This window comes from Sus scrofa, chromosome 4, assembly GCF_054392235.1.
Source record: "Sus scrofa isolate SSC_HxYL_T2T_F1_AM1 chromosome 4, Sscrofa_HxYL_maternal_Yorkshire_Landrace_v2.0, whole genome shotgun sequence".
NCBI classification, from domain to species: domain Eukaryota; kingdom Metazoa; phylum Chordata; class Mammalia; order Artiodactyla; family Suidae; genus Sus; species Sus scrofa.
The window spans coordinates 120,182,041-120,201,464 of record NC_139386.1 but is presented as its reverse complement, the minus strand read 5'-3'; the positions used below and the strand labels follow the sequence as shown (position 1 = coordinate 120,201,464).

Here is a 19,424-nt window from a genome sequence, read left to right as displayed (position 1 = left end):
GGATAACTCCAGACTCTGATTCCAGAGCGCACACTCTCAACCACTTTGCTGCCTCACCGTCATTAATCCTAAAGATGAGGGAGTTCCCGTTGTGGTGCAGTGGAAGCAAATCCGACTAGTATCCATGAGGATGTGGGTTCGATCCCTGGCCTCGCTCAATGGGTCAGGGGTCCAGTGTTCCTATGAGCTGTGGTATAGGTCACAGAGGAGGCTCAGGTCCCGCATTGCTGTGGCTGTGGCTATGGCAGCCAGCTACAGCTCCAATTCGACCCCTGGCCTGGAAACTTCCCTATGCCGTGGGTGCAGCCCTAAAAAGCAAAGAAAAAAAAAAAAAAAAATCCTAATGATGACAAAAAATTTAAGAAAAAACTTGAAAGTAGATAGCATTTTTTAAGAAAGATGATATAAATATCGTGTCTCCCTTAATGCCACCATTTTCCTTTCAGTTTTTTGGTGGGAGTATTCAATCCTTTGGAGAGACTACATTTGCGGCACACACACAAAATCCCAGTAAATATCTTTTATTATTACTATTTGGTTCCTATTGTAATGCAAAAGTGGTTTGGATGGGAAATATGTGACTATTATGTTTTATCGGAAGAAATTTAGAAACAGCTTGGTGTTAAATCTGCTTATGTAAGTCATATTTTTTTCTATATAGAACTTGAAACTTTACGAATTCTTTCTTATTGTGAAGATTAGTTTCTGAGAACCATTTTGTATTTTGATTTGTAGGAAATTCTTTAAATAGTACAGGAAAGAAAATGCCTTCTTTGACTTCTGTTTCTTTTTAAATTTTTCTTTTGATGATAAAAACCAGAAAGCTGATGGTTAAACTTATATAATGATACATTTGTGGTCCATTTCATATAATCAACACATCTTCCTAGTTCTAAGTAAAGCATATTATTGAAGGCATAATTGTAATAGTAACTTAGAGTGTGTAGCCTGTCATTACGCTAAGCAGCTAATCTGTATAGTAATGTTATGAAGTAAGTATTATAACCCTCATTTTATACTGAAGAAGCAGGGCCTCTGAGAGTGCAAGGAAGCAGTTACATTCACAGGGACTATAACACAGCAAAGCCCATTCTCATTTTAATCAACACGTTGTGCCATTTTCCTGAAGATGGAAGGCAGAATCGTTCAATTTTTAAGAAATGCAGGACCTACATTAGGCATATGGAGAAGTATTTGGTAGGAGAAGGAATGTATTTTTTTGGTAGTTGTGTTATGCTGATCGATAGAGCTACCGCAATTCAGATACCTGCTTGTGATGTTTGGGCAAGTTTCTTTCCATTGATCTGTTAGAGGATGCGACTTTAAAGATCCAAACATATAGTCAATTCAATTAAGAAAAATTAGTCAAATTGTTTATTTTGGGGGTCAATTTATTAGAAGGACTAAGGGTATTACATGCTATTGGATAGACCTGATTTGAATTGTGGCTTTTCTCCTTGTGAAAATTCCTAACCTAGTTGTGCCTCATTTTCTTCTCCTATAAAATGACGGCGATACTGCTGAAAACATGTGGTTGTGAAGGCAATTAAAGATCATACGTTTGGAAGTTCCTTGGCGGCGGTGGGTTAAGGATCTGGTGTCACTACTGTGGCACAGGCTTGATTCCCTAGCCCAGTAACTTCTGCAGCTGTGGGTGCGGCCAAAAAACATTAAAAAAAAAAAAGATAGTGCATTTGATACATAATAATTATTGCTACAGATTTTATATAGATTTTATGACAACCATACAGGAAGTTCAGGGATTTTTTTTCTGTGTTAATAGCATTATGCCACATAGAATCTAATCATTATGATCATCAAGCTAAGAGGATTAAAGTAATTAGTCTTTGTTGCTTTAGTACCTAGGAAGATATTTACATTAGTTTGCAAGTATTGCTGTCCAAACACCACAAACAAGTGACTTAAAACAACAGAAATTTATCCTTTCATAGTTCCAGAGGCCAGAAGTCTGAAATTGAGGTTTGGGCAGGACCACGTTCCCTCCAAAGGTTCCGGAGGAGGAGCCTCCCTTTGCCTCTTCCAGCTTCTGGTTGGCTTGTAGATGCATCACTCCAGTCTCATGCCTCCAATGTCACATGGCTCTCTTCTTTGTGATTCAATTATACATATATACATATCCATTCTTTTTCAGATTCTTTTCCCATGTAGGTTATCACAGAATATTGCATGGAGTTCCTTGTGCTGTTTAGCAGGTCCTCATTGACCATCCGTTACATATACAGTAGTGTTTTTTTTACAATGTACAGAATTGTATGATCCATTCCAAAAGCAGGCTCAGACTTCTATAGAATTAGAAAATTGAAATTTCTCCAAGAAAACCCTTTGCTTTCTGTTGAAAGAACACAAAGTAATGTTTTCGCTCATTTCAAAGGTTTCAAAGGTTTTTACAATGACATATATACCCTTTTGTGTTAACTAATTGATATCTTCATTGTTGAATAATGTACTATATTTGTTTAGCCTCTTTCCTAATCAAGTAATAAAAATTCTACCTAAGGTAACTATAGTGTAGCAAAAAGAGCCTTGAACTGGTACCAAAAGAGTTAGAAATCTGGGGTGGAGTCCCAGCTCTGTCATTACATAGTTAGTTACATGCTATCTGACAAATCTTACCTTCTTAGAACTGTATTCTTTTTGTCTTTAAAACAAGGATGATTATATGAGCTCTGAAAACTTACTTTGAGAATGGAAGATTAAAAACATGAAAATGCTTTCTAAATTATAAAGTGCTTATCTAAAAATGAATTGCTATTTTTACAATATTTACTATCAGGTCTTCTCTGTGGCTATACACTGCTTCTATTTTTTTTTTTTAATCCACTAGTGTACCATTAACTAGATTGCTGTGAGAATGATACCCCTTGGGAAGAAAAAAAAAAAAAATCTAACAAATGCTCCTACATCTAACCCTATTTTTAACTCTATAATAATCCTAGAATAACTTCTTGATCTTTTGGAAGTTTTCCAACCTGAATACCTGAATTAAAGCTTTAGAGATTTATCTTTTCCTTTACAGAGGGTTTCATGCTATGAGCAATATTTTGAAAGATGTCTAGGCCTCTAGCTCAATGTGCACTCTATATAGGGAGCAATGAAATATGATTTTTATTCTGATATACTTTTGAAAATATTTTAGTTATGAGAATGATTTTCATAGATTTCTTCTTTATGCCAAGTTTAATAGAGGTCTTCACAGAGCAATCACTTCATTTAAAGAAGAAAATATATTTTTGATCTATGATACACCTGCTGGTTTCTGTGAAATGCTATTTTCTCTGGTGTATAGTTTTTATTTTTTTGGCTAGTTACTGATGTGAAAGGTGTGGAGTTGGTAATATTTTAAAGATTTTAAATAAAAATTTAAAGGCTCCCGAGGCAGAAGATTCATGCTGCACCTTCATGAGATACTTTTGAAGGCTTTCATCTATAATAATCCTTTCAAAGTGAGAAGATAAGTTGGAAAAGGGGAGTTGATGTGAAAATAATTTTAAAAAGATAAAAATAGAAAAACTGATAAATAACAAACACTAAATCTCTGGTTAGTTCACAAGCTTACTTTTAGGTCATAATATTTGAATGCTGTAGATTTCCACTTTCTTCTTCTTTCCTCTTCTCTTTTTCCCTGTAAACCAGCATCTATACTACTATTTCTCATCACTGACCACAAAAAGAAGAGGGCAGAACTAAAAAATGGAAATCTAACTAAATCGATGTGAGAAAAGCATCTCAATGTTATTCCATGGAAGTGTTACAATAGCAAGAAGTGGTAAGAAAGAAGTTAGTGAGAAATGTCGTCAATCTCTATTCTTTCCTCAGTGGATTCTAAGTGCATGAGCTACAGAAAGGAGACTCAACTTTATCCACCTTAGCTTAACCCTTGTAGACAACTGCCCAGATGTTGTTATCCTAAGAAAGAAGAGGACTCTAATAGCACATAACACAATTTCCCCTTCTGTTTCTGATTTTTAGCAGATCCTCCAAAAGTCAACTCAGTAGATGTGAAGTCCCCTTACTGAAGTGAAATTTCAGGTCACCTATGAAGGATGTTTAAAGAAAGTCTGAAACCAGTTCTGCAAGTGAAGTTTCATCAGTCACAACCTGCAGTAAATGAGATGGGCATAGAATGTATTGGAGGTTTGATAAGACTGTTGAGAAAATCAGTTTAGAGAATACAAGTATACCATGTGGTTTCTCATTCCTTGGAGAAGGGCAAGTTGGCAGACTGGGGAGGTTAAGAGGAGTTTTTGCATCATCTAACACTCAGAAAATATAAGCAACAAGTACTGCCACACATGCACAAAATGGCATGCCTCTTATTTTTATGTCTAGTTTTCCTAAGAAATAATTAAATAAATTTTCTTTAGTCACATGGGACAGTAGTTTTTCAGCAAATAAAAGTTAGCGGGGAAATTTTATATCATTAAAAACTTGAAGCATGTAGTCAATGACAGATTCAATAAACATAAACATTTATTGATTTATGAATAGATGTTGGATTTTAGATAGAGCTGACAAACAGATAAGATGGCCCCAGAGAAACACATCTTTAGGGGATTAAGGAGCATCTAATGAAGGAACTTGTCCTAAAGGAAGACATAACAGGGAATGAATATCTAAATCTTAGAACAATATTGAAGTCCCCAGAGCGAGTCTTGAGAAGAAAGCCAGTTGCAATAGCATCAGAGTTCTGTTCTTCTTGGACACCTCCCTCCTCTCTCCTGTCTTGCTCTAGGATGGCTTGGACCAATGCAAAGCTTTAGCATTCTGAAGACCCAAAGGAGAGATCCTGACCCTGCTAGGCTAATAACGGTCCCAAGTGGATGGATATCCATGCTCCTGGGAACTCATGTACTGAGGAGAAAATAGGGACTTTTCCCTGGTGCCTAGTATAGTGTTTGGACACCAGAGAAGTCCATTTGAGAGGTGCAATGTTGGGATTAAGTATGTCTTGAAGGATTTCTGGGGACTTGGCAGAGGGCTGAAGATAGCAGCTTGGTGAAAGAACTGGCATAGTATAGATAGCTAGTTTACGCATACCCCATTGAATGATGAGGAGTATAGAAATGCTGTTTACAGGGAGGAAGCTAATTTTTTTTGTTAGCCTGATTTTTTTTTTTTCAAAAATCTCAAAGAAGTAGGGAGGTAGCAGTAACTGAGTGGACTGTATAATATTTTATTTTAGCAGTGTGAAATAAATTTGTTATTCTGTAAGTGCCATCCTTCTACAATATTTGCATGGTCAAAATTTCATTCTATTACAATTTCTTGTTCCACAAAAGAGGATTTATAAGGCAATGAAACCCTGAAAATAAATATTAGTCTATCTAAGCCTAATATGCCCCTAGATAAGTTAAAAAGGGGGAAAAAAAAAGGAAAGGAAAAATGCTAAAACAAGCACCTATGGCTCTATGCCCAGATGTTTTATTTCTTTGAAAAAAACCTGTTGGAGATCAACACCTGCATATTTTTCCAACATGATCTCATTTTATAATAGGTGTTTGGTGAGTAGACTGTGGTTCCAGGTGTCATTGTCTCACCATTCTCTGGCATTCAGAAGTGTATCATTTGCATGACAAATGACTGCACCCATCTTGGCAGGGAAGAGTCTTTCTGCTGTAGGAAGATATGCAGAAAGGGACCTGCTGTTGAAGCCAGTTTAGCATAACTCCTGTCTGCTTGGCGAGCTCCTTTTGGACTTCTGTTTGTATCTATGGGGTAAAGGCCTGAATCTATTGATTCATATTGCAGCTAAGGCAATAAACAGTAAGCTAAGAAATGCTTGCTACCCTTTGAGTTAAATCTGCTTTTATGTTAGTAATCCAACAGACGCTTCTGCTGTATAAATGGAACAGACTATTTCTGAAAAACTTAAACTGGGTCAGTGATGACATATCTTAATATTCCTCTAGTTCTTTAGAAGTATTCATGAAAACTGATATACTGGCCCCCATAGAGCATATAAAATCCATTCTTAATACTTTCCTTTCCAAAACTCTGTGTTACAGACTAAAGAAAAAAGAAGAGCCCCCCCCCCCAATAAACAAACAAAAAATCTACCTTTGTATCAATATTTCAATTGATCAGATGTGCAGCTATCAGATAGGCTCTTTCCCATATCCCACCTCCTCACCACAGCTTTGTTTCAATGCGAACACACTGCACAAAACTGTTTAGAAAAGATGTATGAAAATATATCCTTTTGGTTTTTCCTTAAGTGTATAGAAATGTGAGGGCACAGCTGTTTGTGGATAGTCTATTCTATGTGAGTAGTTGAACAAAGGAAAAAAAAACAGGCAGAATGGATAGAGGCAGAACTAAAAGCCACATTTGAAACCACAGGAAAAGAAAAATTTCTCCAGTTAAAATGCTAGACAGATGATACTATTTGCAATCTTCATTTAGTAAGTAAATCTTATTAAACCTTTATCAATATAAGCTGCTATTCTAGGCACTGGAAGTAAATTTCCTGTCCTTCAAGAGCTTGTAAACTTCTTGGGGGAAGAAAAGTTCTATATATAAGAAAAAGCTGATAACTATGGATTTTTTTTTATTATTATTATGAGAAGAAAAGAGATTCTAAAATGCTATCAGAGCAGGTTAAGTGCCTTTAAGAATTTATTTGTCCAAATTTAACTTAAAGGCCCATAAATGTATATTTCTAACCAAAGTTTATTTTCTAAATATCAAATATCCAACTGTATATTCAACATCTCCACTTGGATGTTTCAAGGACCTACAATAGGAACATGTTTAAGATCTAACTGGTAATTTTATAATGAAAACAGCTCGTGTTTCAGTGTTTTCTGTCACACTCACTGATCCTACCATGCATTCGGTTGCGCAAAACAGAAATCCTGTGTTTCTCTGAATCAGCTATGACATTCCTTCTTCCTCACTGGCATGTCTAATTCACTACCATTTCTTGTCTCTTCTGTTGAGCCTCTTAAATCTGAGCATCTTTCCTTATGTGCCACCACTGTACTCCCAGCTACAGTCTTCTGTCATTCAGGTTCCTCTGTTGACTTAGAAACTGGTCTTTTCCCATTGACTTTGGACTCTTCCCATTCTTTCTCTGTACTGCAGAGAAATTTTTACTTTTTTCAAAAAACCATTCATATGGTATTCTCTCTAAAGGGATTCTTTCAATGCCTACCATGCTTTTAGGATAGAGATCAAATCCATTCCTAAAGCAGATCAGTTTAGGGGTTCCCTTGTGCAGTGAGTTAAGGATCCGCTGTTGTCACTGCAGTGGCTCTGGTCTCTGCCCTGGTGCATGTTTAATCCCTGGCTTGGGAACTTCCACATGCTGCAAGTGTGGCCACCAACAAAACAAAACAAAACAAAAGCAGATAAGTTGACTTCTTTTAGATATAAGTGATAGAAAAAGTGGCTCGAAGAGCTTAAGCAAACGGGATTTTTCAACTGTGTTTATGTAAAAGTTTATGAAAGTGGCTCACCACTTCAGGCACAAGTTAAAGCATCTGTTCCCCTTCCTCCATCCAGCAGAGCCTAGATGTCTTAAAGACTCCCTGACACCCTCATTTGATGCTAATAAGAAATAATTATTTGTCATTTTCAGCTGCTGATATTTTGAGAGTCCCTCCCACCCCAGTTTAACTGAGGGAAAACTGAATATAGAATTCAGTCTATAAATAGTGTATCTTTAAATATGTTTTCTGCCAAAACAAAACACCAAACTATGTGGCTTTGTAGGGGCAGGGAGAAGGCAGTAAGAACACTGTTATAAGATACTGGAAAAAGGAACACCACAAGATTCTGCTGTGAAATATTTGGTAAATGATCATTTAGAAGGCAGAATATGTAATTTTGAGCTTTAGGTTAAAAGGTTTTGATCAAGTAATGGCAGTTTGAGTTGGTCATTACTTGCTCCCTTTGGAAAAGTGTTTCAAGTAAGAAATGAGCTCAGGTCAGGGTTTAAAAAAAAAAAAAAAAAAAAAAAAAAAAGGTTTCCAAATGAGAAAGAAAGGAGAATACAGAAGCTTAGAGACTTACAGAGTTGAAAATTCACCTGTCAAAAGATTTTCAAATTAAGGTCAAATCCAAAGGTAAAAACCAAATCAAGGGTGTGGTCAAACATAATCAAGAGATTATGTTTCTGAACAAAGATTAAATCAAAGGAATAAATGTCAAAATTTTCCTTGAGTCTGATTTTATTTAAGTGGTCTTCAGTAAATCCTTTCATTTCAACAAAATGTCTTAAAGAGAGCAGTGAAATGCTGTGGTCAAATGGAAACTGATAAACACAAATAACCTAAATTGAGTGTAGAAAGAGGTATATCTTAGGAAGAATTGAAAGTTTGTCTATTGTCATGGAGAGCCAGCTAGAAGCAAAGAGGTAAAAACTAGAAAAGTTTTTGAGAGCGAGGCATCACCAAAGTGTTATGTATCTTGGTTAAAAAGACTGCAGTATCCTAGATGTAAAATTTCCCTTAGTCCTCGAACTCTCTACTGGTAGAAAAATTTGCTCAGTGGCAAGGAAGGCACACACCAATGCTGTCTCAAACTACGGCCAAGGAGAAGATCCCAAGTACAGAGCTAAGTACCAGGAACAGAGTTGTTAATTCTTTGGGACAGACCTGGAGCCTAGTCAAGACACATTCCCTAGCTTAGGATCAGTATTGAATTTGCCCAGTGGGACCTCAGAATTTCTAAGAAAGAGGGATTACTGTGAATATGTCTCTCCTTCTATGTGAATATCCTGACCTTGTTCCCTCACAGTACTTAGAATTTGTAAGGTAGCAGATAACCTGTCTTTAACTGCAAGTTATTTGATTCAAGAGAAGCTCCAACAACATCTCCTTCGGGTCACAGGATCTTAGGCTTCGATCCTAATCTTCCTTCAAGAAAAGTCATTTGGTTTCTTTGGGGAGGGAGGGAGTGTATATTCTGCCTTGGTATGGAAATGAATACTGTGGTAGGTTGTTTTATTGGTTCACACTCATTCATTCCCTCGCCACATTTGCCATTCTTCCTGGTACCTCTGTCTTTGGCTTTGGCCATGGGGCGCACTTGCCAATTTGATATGAACATTTGTGACTTTTGTCATATCTGAACACAGGTTTAACTGTAGCCTAGTGACTTGACTGGGATCCTCAGATTCCGGTTGAGAAGACTTATGAAGCCAAGCCTAGCTCATCCAAAGCAGAGCCACAATTGAGCCCAGCAGAGCCAAAATGGAGCTGTGAATTGCATGTAATGTATATGAGAAATGAATACTTGTTACACTGTTTAAAAATAGTTCTTAGTACTGTTTCAGCCAAAAAATACAAGTTTCAAATATTTTAAACTTTAATAAAATGAGAAAATTGTTAGAATACTAGGTGAAAACAGCAGGGTATAAATTTGTATGTACAGAATGATTCCAATTATATAGAAAGCTATTTAGAGCTATGTATATTATATGACAGAAAACCACTAAATGGTTATTTTTAAATAGCAGATTTAAGAGATATTTGGGGCTTCTTATTTAGATGAACTCAATTCCTGGTTCAGCCATTTACTAGCCATATGATTTTAACTTTTCTTCCTTTGACCATGTCTCTGTCTACCTCACTGGGATATTGTGGAATTAAGTAAAATAGGAATGAATTTTAATATGTTAAAAAAAATCAGCACAGTACTTCAGGGTAAGCTGTAGATAAATATTAGCTAATATTATGATTACTATTTTTATATTGTTATTATGATATACTGGGCATATGTTACTTTTAATAAAAAATCAAAATCATAAATGTAGGAAAATTAAACTGCCAAGCTCTAGCATGAAAACATCATAAAATGCTAAATCGTCTCTTGGTAATAAAGAACGGCATGTAGTCAAAGGAATAGTGAGCAGCTAGTAGGATAAGCCCAGAGCAGCAGTGTGCTTGCTGGAGCTGTTCTGATTAACAGGATATGGTCATCAGGGAAGCTGACTGATTAATCTTTACGTATTGTAAAGCATAAGTTGAAAGTGACCTAGAAATGAGAAAAAGGACAAGAGGAGTCATTGCAAAAGATATTTCTCTCTGGAAACTTAAGAACAGTCTTTGTACGCAGTGGGATGCAGTTTGATGAAGTCCTGACTTATGTGCTAGGAAAAATACCTAATAAAGACTTGATGCCTGCAGAGAGGGAACAGGCTGAAATCTAAGCTTTTACACTTCTTTAATGGGAAACAACCCAGAGACTGTGACTTTTTAGCAGAGTTAGAGGATATCATAAGTATAGATACTTACAAGTTCTCTAAGATGAAAAGGATCTTCTGAGGTCAAAACTGCCAGAATCTCGCTGGGTCAGCAGTGAATAAAACAGACCCAAGATGTTTTTATAAGAACTAGAAGTATAAATATAAGTATGTTCAGATCCTAAAGATTGTGATACAGGAGTAGACATTATTTTTCATAAATTATTTTTATATTGCAATATATTCAGAAAACATTTTTTATTATATGACGCCATGAAAAGAGCGCTAAACAAGGAGCCATAAAATCATTTAATCTGACTCCTAAATTGCACCATGACTTTGTATGTGATACCGTCTTGGGCTGTCAGATGCTTCATTTATATGAAATTATGGTTGCATTACATGATCTTGTATGTACCTTTTCTTTCTAACTTTTTCATATTCTTTCATTTCTTCAACATCTTGATAGAGACATATTTTGCTTAACATTAACCTATAACTATGGATAATTTATGCCTAAAAATATGCACTTTTACAATTGAAGTCTAGTATTAAACACAGTTTACAAGTCATATGAATGCAACTCAGTGCATTTTCAAAAGTGCACAACCATATAATCAACACAATATATCAAGAATATTACCAGCAACTCAGGTGTTCTCTCCTATCCCTTTGAGATACTACCTGAGGGCAGCCATCATCCTGTGTTACAATAGCAGAAAATATATTTGTCTGTTCCTGAAGTTTTTAATAATAGAATCATATAGCATGTCTTTTTTCCTCTCAGTATTATAGACATCAGATTTTAACAAAGACTTGTAAAACTACAAGTAGATAAGTTTTGTTTTGTTTTGTTTTGTTTTCTTTTTAGGGCTGCGCCTGTGGCATATGGAAATTCCCAGGCTAGCGGTTGAATTGGAGCTGTAGCTGCCAGCCCACTCCACAGCCACAGCAATGCAGGATCTGAGCCCCATCTTCAACCTACACTACAGCTCATAGCAACACCAGATCCTTAACCCACTGAGCAGAGCCAACGATCAAATCTGCAGCCTCATGGATTCTAGTCGGATTTGTGACTGCTGAGCCTCAACAGGAACTCTCCAGGTAGATAAGATTTTAGTTGAGATGACACAGATGGAAAATGGAATGCTAAATGTACTGATAAAATCTGGAATTTATAATCTAAAAGAGTGCCGTCCAGTAGTATCTGTTTTCACACATTACAGGAATTGATCTCAAGTAAAATAAAAACTAAGCTAAGCTAATATGTGAGCCAGATAGCTTAGTCCAGTCTTCCAATTTGTATAAGCAAATGCCATATTTTTGTTAGTTTAAAATGTCTTTTGAAACTATTTAAAGTTAAATTTTACTCTATTCAACAAACTTATTGGTGTTTTGCTACGTGGAATGCATAATATTAGTAGACAAGAATCAATAGCATGATTAAAAGTTATGGTTTCGGTGTTCCTGTCACTCAGCAGTTAACCCGACTGTATCCATGAGGATGTGGTTCGATCCCTGGCCTTGCTCAGTGGGTTAAGGATCTGGCATTGCCATGAGCTGTGGTGTAGGTCACAGACAGGGCTTGGATCCTGTGTTGCAGTGGCTGTGGAGTGGCTACAGCTTCGATTGGACCCCTAGCCTGGGAACTTCCATATGCCATGGGTTTGGCCCTAAAAAGACAAAAAAAAAAAAAAGATACAGTTTCTATTAATGTAAGCTTATAAAGTATTTTAAATCAAATTATTTTTGTCTGAGTAGAATACATGAATTGCCAATAGAATTATGTGTTTTTGTAGAAGTCAAAGAATTAATAAATAAAAATAGAAAAAAGATAACTTGATGGGGAGTACAGAGAAGTAGTTTCAAATTAACTGTAAGGTATAGGGAATTCTAGAGAGCTGCCACTGGAGGTAGAAGTTGGAGACTACCATGGAGTTGAAAATATGGAGAATGTGGATGAGCTAAACCATGCGATGATGTCTTCCAACCAAAGGGGATAACCTAAGAAAAAAAAAAAGATCAGTTATCTATTACTATTACTTCATAACAAACACTCCAAGAAGAAATTCCACCTGTGGACTGGAGTATCTGCTCCTGCCCAAAAACTTTCAGTCTGTTCCTGCCTAAAAGCTTTCAGACCTACCCTACAAATTTCAGGCTTGCCAGCCTCCACAGTCAAAAGAGCCAATTCCTTGTGTACACACACACACACACACACACACACACACACACACACACACACACAATTATATCATATCATCAGTGAGTGAATAAAATCTTGATCTTTACTTTCCAAAAGACAAAAACAAAACAAAAAATTTAAAAAAAATACTCCAAAATTTAGTGGCTTAAAACTTATTTTACTTATATATTTGCAATTTGGGCCAGGATTATCTGGGATGGCCTATACTTGTTCCATAAGTTGTTTTTTGTTGTTTGTTTTTGTTTTTGCTGCGCTTGTGGCATGTGGAAGTTCCTGGGCCATGGATCAAATCCACACCACAGCAGTGGCCTGAAGCAATGCAGTGACAATGCCTGATCCTTAACCCACTGATCCACAAGAGAAGCCCAGCTCCATGAGGTTTTAACTGAGGTAAATCCATTGTCAATGTAGCTCCCTCTTGTGGATAGAAGGCAGGAGCTTAAGGTTTGCTGGAAGCTCAGTGGGGCTGTGGGTCAGAGGGATCTCTGGTGGCAGTAATCCAAAAGGGAAGGTTTCAAGGGAACTAGGCAAAAATGTGGATATTTTTAGGATCTAGCCTTGGAAGTCACATAGCATCACTTCTCCCGTTCTCTAATAGTTGGAGTTGTCACAAAAGCCTCCACAATTTCAAGGAAGTACATAGACCTCCTGATGGGTGAACGTTTAATTTCTAGAAAACGTGTGGCAGAGAGTAGAATGGTGGTTGCCAGGAACTAAAGAGTATGGGGAAAGTGGGAAGAAGTTGGTAAAAGTTTGCAAACTTTTAGTTATAAGATGAATAAAATGTGGCAATTGTATCTATCTAATCTATCTATCTATCTATCTATCTATCTATCTATCTATCTATCTATCTATCTACCATGTATAGTGTGGTGATAGTGGTTGACAGTACTGTTTGTATAATTGACACTGATTGGCTAAGAGAGCAGATCTTAATTAAACATTCTTCTCTCCTCTCCCCTCCCCCCAAAAGTTAAGTATGTGAGATGCTCAATGCCTTAATTAACTAGATTGTGAGACTCCTTTCACAATATATACATATCAAGCCATCGCATTGCACACATTAAATTTATTACAATTTTATTTGTCAATTATTCCTCAATAAAGCTAAAAATGAAATAGAAATTATGTAGGACAGGAGCTATTTTTTTGTGTCCATCTTTGAAAAATAAAATATGCCACCAAAGCCACTGTCTGTTCTCTGGGTATAGTACATATCATCTCTTCACATTTGCAAAATATATTTGCCTTCTTTCCTGAACCTCCCCACATTCTCTTCATATTATGGAATAAACCTCACACTCAGACTTGAAGTTTGTTAGTTCCATGTGTACCATTTTTTTAAATTAAAAAAAAACCAGTGAACTAAAGAGATGAGTTATGTCCTTTGCACACGATGATAGGACAGGCATGAGTAAATCAACATGGACACTCTCACTCAAAACAAAGGGAAATAGGAAGTTCACAGCTGTCATTGATCCATGACGGTCGTGAAGGCACATACTACCAGTTTCTTAATTATGGATAATTACTACTCTATGTGTTATTCTTTGGGATCTTGGCTCTACTGCCTAAAATCTTATTAGTTCATTCTTTTTTTTTTTTTGCATTTTTAGGGCCACACCTGTGGCATATGGAGGTTCCCAGGCTAGAGGTCGAATCAGAGCTATAGCTGCCGGCCTACATCACAGCTACAGCAACGCCAGATCTGAGCTGCATTTGTGACCTACACCACAGCTCACAGCAATGCCGGATATTTAACCCACTGAGCAAGGCCAGGGATCGAACCTTCATCCTCATGGGTCCTAGTCAGATTCATTTCCACTGTGCCACGAGGGGAACTCTCATTCTTTCTTTTCCATAAAACAAACAAACAAGAATTGATAAAAATTGAGATGGAAACTGAGTCCCTTTCTCATCCTGGTTCACATCCGTAAGATTATGGCAATTCAAAGAATTTTTTTTCATTTTGTATTGTGTCTATCTCTTTTGGTACAAGCTGGCAGTACTTCTACTAACATATTTCTCTCAGTGTTGTGGGTTATTGTGTAAATCTTACTGTGGTTCTCTCCACTAGAGAAAAGCCATAACTTTATGAGGCTATTGTGAAACAATGTCACCACGCTTCTTAGAAGCTCTGTTGTTTAATGGAGAGCATCTGTGAATCATTCATTTATAATCTTAAGCTGGACATTTGTCTGAAAGGCTCTGTGAATCTCAGCCTTACATCTTTCTGAGACCTTATAATCTTAAGCTGGACATTTGTCTGAAAGGCTCTGTGAATCTCAGCCTTACATCTTTCTGAGACCTTATAAAAAGTTCATAGAGTCCCACTTAGGATTTGACCTTTGGCTTGAGGCCCTGTCTTAATATGAGAATCATTTGTCAAGATTGTATTTAAGAATGAGAAGTGATTTTATTTTTTAATCCAGTACATCCTGGCTTTTTCATAGTAAACAGTTTCTTAAATCAGCTTTAACTTCTTACATTTTTCAGAAGCAATGAGAAAAAATGGAGGTATAATTTTTAATGTTTTGCCTATAAATGTTCTTAGTTACGTTATTGCAATCATTAAGTACATTTCTTATTATCTACCTTCCTGCGGGTAACAGAGTTGCCAAACTTTCTGCCACACCAGAGCACAGATTTCCTCCCCTTCAAATTTTCAATATCATTTTTCTTACACTCCCTGAGGTCTCCACCAAGAGCCTCTTTGAGGCCCTGAGAGCTTACTGAGAGTCTCCTCAAAACACTTCCAGTTTCTGCCTGCCATTCAGCCCCAAAGCTATTGCCATGTCTGAGGATTTGTAGATCAGCACCCTAGTTCAAGGTACAAAGATCAATGACAGCTCGTATTCCTGCATGATGTACCACTCCCCATTTTAATACCGTACACTGGGTCTATGAAGCAGAAATTTGGGAAGGGCCTATATACATGGTTCTTGTTTGAGTCTCTCATGCAGCTGTGGCTGGACAATGCTGTAGCTAAACTGGAGTAGTTGAGAGCGGGCTCAGCCTCTCTCTCTCTTTACACAGTCTCAGAGATTCTCCATATGTTTGCTCTGTTGGGGGGGGGAGTTAGAGCTTCCTTTCCATGCAGAATGAGTGTCATCAAGGTGAATAAAGTATAGTCTTTTCTTACTTAGCCCTGGGATCATGAAGCATCATATCCATCATGTTATAAATCATACATATAAAGAGAAGGAAATTAGATTCCACACTTGAAAAATCTTTGTTGGAGTTCCCATTGTACCTCAGGGGAAATGAATCTGACTAGTATCCATGAGGGCACAGGTTTGATCCCTCTCCTTGCTCGTTGGGTTAAGGATCTGGAGTTGTTGCTGTGACCTGTGATGTAGGTCACAGATGCAGCTCAGATCCACTGTTGCTATGGCTATGGTGTAGGCCAGTGGCCACAGCTCCCATTTGTAAAGCAGGGACACTAATTAGGAGGCCAGCAATTTGAAAAAGCCTCAATTAAAGGTAGTGGTTGCGCAGATTTTAATAAATGCATTTAGAGTAAGCATTTTTAAGGTAACACGGAAAGAAGCTGGATGTGACTATAAAAGGGAAAGTGTAGCCAAATGATGATTTGGAAGATAATTACAAAATTTACTCTGATGCAAATAGAATAAGAAAAGCAGGTTTGGAATTTGAGGAAGATAATGAGATTCATTATGAACATATTAGGTTTGAGGTAGTTTCAGAGCAACAATACTGAATAACCAGCTGAAAACACAAATTGGAGCCTGAAATAGAAGTTAGAAAATCTTCAGCAAAATCTAGCTAAAGACTAGAATGCAGATGACATCCCAATAGGACATGTATTTAAAAAAAAAGAAAAATGAATCAAGATTGAACTCTTGAGAGTCAGTCGTTTAAGAGCTAGTGACTGAGAGTAAAAGGAATAATTGAAAAAAAAGCAGAAAATGGATCAGGTAAGATCAAAGAATCCAAATTAAAACAGAACCTGAGAAAGATGTAGTAGTCAACAGAAGCAAATTCATCAGAGATGAAATAATGCAACATGATAACTCAAAAGAATCCTCTAGATATTGGGATGAGAAAGTCTTTAGGGAGTTTTGCAAAATGTTTCAGTAGAAAGGTGGGAAAAGAAGTCATATTTGGTAGGCAATTTCTGGGTCTTATTATTTGGATTCATCCTGTATTTCATATAACTAGGCTTAATTTATATTGACTTAAAAATACAGAAATTAGCTCTCTTAGAAGTCCTCAAAGAAGTAAATAAAAACAATAACAGAAAAATTACTGTTTTAAAGTGTAAAATTAAAATGTACACTTAGGGAGTTCCTTGTGTGGCACAGTGGGTTAAGAATCCAACTGCAGCAGCTCAGGTAGCTGTGGAGGCAAGGATTCTATCCCCAGTCTGGCACAGTGAGTTAAAGCATTGCTGCAGCTTGTTGCAGCTGCAGCTCAGATTCAATCCCTGGCCCAGGAACTTCCATATGCTGTGGGTGTGGCAATTAAAAATTACCTTTAAATTCCTGAAATTTTCAAGTTTAAATTTTTCTTTTTCCTTTTTCAGCTGCACCTATAGCATTGGGAAGTTCCGGGGCCAGGGATCGAGTCTGAGCCACTGAAACCTATGCCACAGCTATGGCAAAGCTGGATCCTTAACTCACTGCACCACATCAGGAACTCCTTCAAGTTTAATTTTTCACAAAAATAGTTCCACAATGAAATGTTGAAAGAGTATGCTATAATCTGAAAAAATAAACACAAACATTCTGATAAAACTCCTAGAATATAATAAAAGGAAAATATATTTTGGACCTCTAGGAAAAGTGACTCATAGGAGAGGGAAATCAAATTATCATTAAACATTTCAATAATAATGATTTTATGCTAGCAGATAATGAAATAACGCATTTAATATTCTAGGAAAGAAAATGTGAGCCAATGACTTTACGTACAACTAAGTGACTTTCAAATAAAAAGACTGTGCACTGTTATAAACATACAGGTACATAGCATTTTCACAATCTCTTCCTCAAGAAATAACATTTCCATACACATTTCCTGAGAACTCTACTAAAGAATTAGATTTGGTTACTAAATGATAGAATAAACATAAGCATGAGTACTGGTGATAAACATAAAAAATACATTTTCCTTCAGAATCAGGATTAAACAATGGTTATAAAATCAAGAAACAAATAGGAATTATGTTGTGGCACAGCAGAAATGAATCTGACTAGTATCCATGAGGATTTGGTTCGATCCCTGCCCTTGCTCAGTGGGTTGGGGATCCGGCATTGCGCGGAGCTGTGGTGTAGTTTGCAGACGCAGCTTGGATCCCAAGTAGGTGTGGCTGTGGTGTAGGTCTGTAGCTGAAGCTCCACTAAGATCACTAGCCTGGGAACTTCCATGTGCTGCAGGTGCGGCCCTAAAAAGCAAAAAAATAAAAACAAGAAACAATGGTTATAAACGAGTAAACGATGGTGTACCTATACTTTCAGATCATTTAGAAGGGCTATATCCTTTAAAAAAAAAAAAAAAAAAAAGAGGAAAGTGAGGAAATTGTATGAAATGTAGAATAAAATTCTTGATTGTTTTAAAAGTTATTAATTGAGATGAAAATTTGTTATTTTATATCAGATGATGTTGGAAAGAGAGGGAGGGGTAAGAATAGGTTAATGGCTAATTTCTTTATTGCTTATAGGTGGGTACCAATGTATAATGAAAGCTAAAATGTCATTGACTTTATACGTAGTTATTAATGCAAAAGAAAATATTGAAATAAAAATTAACTATCCTAAAAATAAAAATAAAGTTTGTCTAAATAAATAAACTACATAATGAAGTGGTTATATAAACTATATAACTAGAACATATATATCAATCATATCAGTATGTGCAAATGAGTGTAACGAACCTATTAAAATAAAAATATTTTTATATTGCCTGGCAAGCAGTATATTAGAAAATAAATTCACAAAGGGATTTAAAAAGGATTAATCAAATAAAATATGGTATGTCTACCAATGAGACAAGGCAATAGATGGTGTGGCTGTCATATAATTAGGTGCAGATTAATTCTAGTTTATCTGAAGTAACCATCATTCTCTCCTTTATTTATTTATTTTACAGTATAATTTTATTGCACACTGTATGTATTACTATAGGGTATATTTTTGAATTTTGATTAGTTTAATTATTTAAAAATCATGTGTCATGTTCTCTTTAGGACTTATTTTTCAAGTCTATTAATGCTAACATCTATGTAGTTATAGTTCATTTGCTTTGACTGCTTTATATTTGATGTGTATGTGTGAGTGTGCGTTTGTGGATAAACTTATTCATCTTCTTTTCCATTGCTACTCCTTTAGGTTTATTCTAGGCTTTTGGTATTGTACATGGTATTGCTATGGATGTGTATTCCTGCACCTACACGAGGGAAATAGTCTCATCTTTTTTTTCACCTGGTTAATTATATTTCTAATTTATTTTTTCACCCATTTGAACTGCCACCTCTGGCTTCTGCCAAGTTCCATACCTGCATAGATCAGTGTGGGAGCCTCTATTCTGTCCCCTTGGTCTATTTCTGTCAATATATTGAAAGCTTTATTACCCTGGTTTCATAAATGCACTTCTCTGCTCTAGGCTCCATGTTCCCATCCAAGATTCAATATCCACTTTAAGTGTTATTTCCTCTTAGTTTCCTGGAGTCTTTCCACAGTTCGTCAGCCTTTCCTTGTCTTTTAGGATCTTGACACTGCTGAAGTACTGGTAAGTTATTTTTCAGATTTTCTCAATTTGAGTTTGTCTAATATTTTGCTGTCATTGGATGTGGTTATTTATTTATTTTTTTTGGCAGCAAAACTATAGGAATGATACTGTGTTTTTCTGAGTGCATCCTATCATGGAGTGCATGATGAAGATGTTTTTATTAATGATAGCCTTGATCACTTGGGGAAGGTGTCTTCTGTGGGCTTCCTCTACTGTAGCATTACCATCTATCCTCTTTTGGCTGATCAATATTTGGAGAGA

General features: G+C 36.4%; 1 long non-coding RNA gene across 1 annotated transcript in view; it reads left to right on the top strand.

Annotated features, from left to right (window-relative positions):
• LOC106510214 (uncharacterized) overlaps positions 1-19,424 on the top strand; it is a 198,237-nt gene that overhangs the window by 163,779 nt on the left and 15,034 nt on the right. The gene's annotated exons all lie outside the window — the stretch shown is intronic.